This window comes from Gastrolobium bilobum, unplaced genomic scaffold (genome assembly GCF_033153095.1).
Source record: "Gastrolobium bilobum isolate Gb01-03AN ecotype WA unplaced genomic scaffold, APGP_CSIRO_Gbil_v1 utg22975, whole genome shotgun sequence".
Lineage (NCBI taxonomy): Eukaryota > Viridiplantae > Streptophyta > Magnoliopsida > Fabales > Fabaceae > Gastrolobium > Gastrolobium bilobum.
Window position 1 is genome coordinate 23,973 of NW_026897291.1, and position 5,621 is coordinate 29,593.

Genomic DNA, 5,621 nt, shown 5'->3' on the forward strand with positions numbered 1-5,621 from the left:
CTTTACCAACGTTAAACAGCGTGAATTTCTAATGTTCCCAACCAAGACAGATTCGGTTATAGCACAACATTTTACAAGACTTTATTCATAAAATTCTTATTTCTCTACCCATACAGTGCGCTAAAGAGGACTCTATTTATCATGCTGTATTTTAGCTTAAATGGAGCTTAGGACATCTCTAGATTCACTAAAACAGAATTGATTTTATCATACAATGGCTCATGACGTTAATTCGAAATTTAGCTCAACAAGACTAAAGGATGCGAGAAGGGAAGCTTGACAACATGCTGAACATTTTAAATTGGAATAAGGCTTAGCTTATAATAAAGTTTACCAAGTCAGAATCGATTTTATCAAGGCAAAACATCAAGAATGACTTATTTCAAAACTCCAATAAATCATGTATGGAGCGCTACAAGAGACTTCCAGGAGTACATAGTGTAGTTTTAAGAGTTTGTAAACAAAGTTTTTGTAAATATAACTCTCCCCATTTTTTAAATATAAGAAACATTATAGAATAATGTAACATTTTTATAATTATTAATAAAAACATATCATTTAATGATGACAATAGAAGCAAATCAAAAGCACCCTTAAAGTTTATATAATCCATTTCTTCACTTTAAAAACAGATATATATGATTAAATTAAGAAACTCATATAAAACAAATGATATTTTCACTTCTTATAACTTGTATTATTATTATTTTGATAAATGATGACATTAAGGTTTGAACCTATAACCTTATATAACTCTTGATTACTATTTGTTTATGTTAAGATGAAGTATTCTTTTCTTTTCTTGTTTATATTTTTTTATTTTTTAATGCATTTAAAAATTATTTTAAAAAAACAATTTCGGGGACGTAGCTCTCGAACCCCCGCCACAAAGTGTGCAGACATAAATAAAATTTTCTGGGTCCGTCACTATATATATATATATATATATATATATATATATATATATATATATATATATATATATATATATATATATATATTGAGAGAGAGAGAAAGAAAAATATTTCTCCGCCAACTTGAGATACGTTTATCTCCGGCCACTCTAAAACTACGTCGTTTTGTTTATTTATTTTCTTATATTAATTGATTCACCTTTGATTGGTTAGGATTCCTTTTTTCTCTCTCTTCCTTCGTTACCATTGATCCATCTTTGTACAGTTATGATTTCTTTGTACAGTTATGATTTATTAGCCGTAGATAAAATTATCTCCGGCAACTTGAGAAACGATAAGCCCATATATATATATATATATATATATATATATATATATATATATATAGTTGCATGTTTATACTATTTAAAACTATTTATATGTAAATTTGTAAAACGCATTAAACCTGAAAATTTTACTGGTTGAATGACCGATCCGAAAAGAAAAAGACAGCTGCGTGAATGAATGTAATGTGGATTAAAGCAAAGAAACAATTTGTCTGATTAATTTAATAAAAGTAAATGTTGTAGTATAAATGAAATGCTGTGAATTCTTCTATGAGATGGTACAATTACAACTTATTACGGGCTTTTGTTGCACCTTATTCAAAAAATCAAAGTAAACGTCAAAAATCAAAGTAAACGTCAAATTAAGAGGAAGGAAAGTGGACTAAAGTACAATCATTCCAAATCTTCTCACTCCTTTGCAAAATTTGAGTTTGGTTTTGCTTGTACGATGGGGTATTTACCATAAATTTTGTAACATCTCTGTGGCATGATTTTCCCTCATCCTTCACAAGGCTGAGGCAACAATTGTTGTCTACTGTTTGATTACCAACAAATATTGAAAAGAAAATTTGTTGACCACAGTTTGGCTTTAACTTGTTTACACAATCACTCAAATATTTTTGGTACGGCGACAGTGGCCGTAACACTTTATTATGGTGATTGGAGGAACCCAGAGATGATTGCACGATTTGAGAAGAAAGTGATGTACTGATCAATAAGGTATAACACACCATAAAGGTCATCGATACATAAAAGCTGCTGAAAGATGCCATGGCCCTTTAGTATTTTACCCTTGCTTCCTTTGTGGCTTTTTTTTTTTTTTTTGGTATCCTACTTCCTTTGAGGCTTTGCTTGTGGTAGTAAGTCATCAATATAGCCATATTTATACTTTAAATTCCAACTTAAACATTTGCAAAAATCAATAGGTACCACTAACTCCATCGAAATAAATAAAGTAAGTTACTTGTTATTTATTAGTTAATAAACGTCATTCTTGTTTCCAAAAAAAAAAATTAAATAAACGTCATTCTTTAATTGCCTTACTATTAACATTTAATTTGTTTTCCTTTTTTTTTCTTTTTTTGGTATCCACATTTAATTTGTTCTTGTATTTCGTAGTTTTCTTGCAAAGTTCATAATTATATTTTCAATCGTTGTAATAACATTTTAAAAAAATAACACACAGTTGTTGTCATGGAAATCGCATCAAACATTTTACAAATTCAAACGGATTATATATACTACATAGTGGGTAGGCCGTAGGTGTGACGAGAGGTTGTGTGTATTATTAGGGATGTGTGGCGCGCGTAGCTAATTTTTTTGCCTACTTTAGTTTAACAAATGTAGAACCAAGTTTTCTTTTGGCTTTGGAAAAACATTAATTAACATAATGTGACTCTTCAATGATTACTTTTGACAAATAAAAATATGCTTGGACTTGTGGTGAAATATAAACATTTTTTATTTTAATTTTTTCTACGAAAAAGGATGGTAAAGAACCCTTACGAGGTACTATCCTTTGTATAGATGAAACAATTGCAGCATCAAGAACTAGAAGGGTTTGACATCCTCTAGGTTGTATATTTGCATGGGAGTGAACGCTAACGAAAATGGCAAGCGCAACCAAAGCTTTAACAACACTGTTTTCAAAATTACACAAACATTCAAGAATGGTAAAGCTGAGAATGTTACACTCCGAAGCTCCAGAAGAAGGGGAAAGTTACAACTACTTGTAACAAACAATGCTGTTAATCGTTTGTAGCTTTTGTCATATATGTGCCATCACTTAGGATTTGCTTATAGCCTTGTATCGGTATAGTGGTAACAGTAGTTTTATAGGTGAAAATTTTAAATAGTGGTTATATGTAATAATATAGGCATACGAGTACTGTCAAAATTTTGTACTATTGTTCATTTTTCTCTCTCTTCTGGGCAAAAAATTTAAAATATTACACTTTTAATAATTAAATACGAATAGGTTGCAGTTTGGAAACTATCTATAGATCTGTTGCAGTCATTCACGCCCAAAATGGGCGGGACAATTCACGCCCATAAAAGGCGTGAATTCCACGTCATTCACGCCCAAAATAGGCGTGACTAATCACGCCCCATGAAGGCGTGAATGATCAAGGGAAATTCCAGCCCATTTTGGGCGTGACTCAGCCCCCTTTGGGCGTGAATGGCACCTACTTTTCCTCTATAAACACCTCCCATCTCCACATTCATCACAACTCTTCTTCATCTTAACTTCTTTAGTCTTCGATACAGTCTCACTTGCTTATGCATACTCTGTTTTGTGTTTTTCTTTATTAATATAGTTAAGAATGAGTTCACATTCTGATTTTGTTCGTGTTGTTTTATATTATAATGGTAGGAAAATGGAAGGTCGACGTGGTGTCATTTTTTAAGGAGAGAAAAGGCCAACACGTATCATGCGAAACTCAACAATTAGCGAAGTACAAAAAAAAATTCGTCAAAAGTTAGAGCTTGAAGGTAAACAATCTATCAATATGGTCACTGCAAGAATATGGTGTGAATCACAATACATTAGTATGCAAGTTGTTGACGATGAAGACGTAGAAATGGTAATCAGAGAGTTTTTCAACCAGTCAAGGAAAGATTTTTTAGAGTTATACGTGGATATTGCCGAAACAGAGGATGTTGCTATACTCGTGAGGTCAGTTGATTTAAATTTTGCACATAATGCATCATCATCTGTTGCTCCAGTTGGTAATCTGTCTAAGGAAGGAGAAAATCATCCTACCTGGGTTATGAAGATGATGGTGAGGATGACGATGATGAAAATATTGCAATGGAAGATCAACTTCTTGCTGGAGGATGCTAGCGCTTCAGACAACGATGATGAATGTGGTATTCCTGACACTCAAATCCTAGAATATAATGTTGTGGGTGAGTTTCATCTCCAGGAACATGATAATGTCGCGTCCACTCAGTTACCGCCAATTTTGGAAGGTAAGTAAATGGCTGAAAATATACATTTATATTTGCAGCTCTTTGGGTTTTAATGTTTAATTTTGTACTTGCAGGTGACGATGTTGTTCCATTTTGGAAAGACATTCCACATTACACATACATTAATTGGGATCATCCGAGGGAGCAAGATTTAAGTCACGACGGTTCAAGTTCTGGCTCAGGCTCAGGTTCAATTAATGGTCCGTGGATATTAGGTAACAAGTTGTATGTTAAGCAAGAATTTGAATCAAAAAAGGAGGCGCAGATGGCAATTAAGAGAAACCTAATGAAAGAGCATCATGAAGCGATCGTCCTTGAGAACACGCCTACCAAATTAAGTATGAAATGTTGCAAGTATGAACAGGGTTTCCCGTGGAGGGTTAGGGTAATAAAACCAACATACGGTGAAAAATGGAAGGTTACTAAATGGGGTGGAGACCACGATTGCTTGAATGATCATATTTCTCAGGGTCATAGACAGCTTGATGCCCATGTGATTGCTTCACCCGTACTAGGTATGTTATTATATTATTGCCTATTTTGTCAAGGAAATTGAATTTATAGTTAGGGTTTAAGGTTTAATGTCAAACTACAATATGATTGTTAGGAATGATACGAGAGGAGCCATCAGTCTCAATTTCACTTGTTCAGGAGAGGATCACCCATGTGTAATAGTCATCTCGCCCTGCGTCATGTGGAACGTGTGTCTCTGGTCTCCACCAGAGCACTGATCAATGCAGTGTCAATCTAAAATAAATGCAGACATTTATTATCAAAATAAACTTGCTTAAGCATACACTTAGTTTATGACATTTATTATTAAATTAAAAGTCACATGACCGGTACTTTCTTATATGCGTACCTGAATATGCCGCATGCGGGCGACATGCAAGAAGCCAGCCTGCTGCAGGTAGTCTGCCACGACATCAGGAATATCATCAGGAGATGGACCCCTTTGATAACACCGCGTCGTGTCTTGCACTCGCGACACTTCTCCTCGTTCCACACAACCTGTGAAACGTGTTTGCGCTGCGTGTGCCTCCTAAGTACGTCCCACCTGTATGGTCCTGGAAGCACATGCGTCCTGGGATCCGAAGGCTCGGCCTGAGTCTCAGTATCGGATGTAGACCGAGGTGACTCCGACGATGACCAGTCAGCCATAATAGTGTACTATACAGAATAATAAATTAATTGGTTTCATTAATATATTCAAAAGTCATTACATTAATTACATGTGTTACAAAAATTAACTAATTACATGTGTTACACAAAAATTTTAATTTACATGTCCTTTAAAAAAATTAATTACTTGTGTTACAAAAAATATTAAATTACATTTGTTACAAAAAAATGGCAATTTACATGTGTTAACAAAAATATTAAATTACATTACCTACAAAAAAAAATG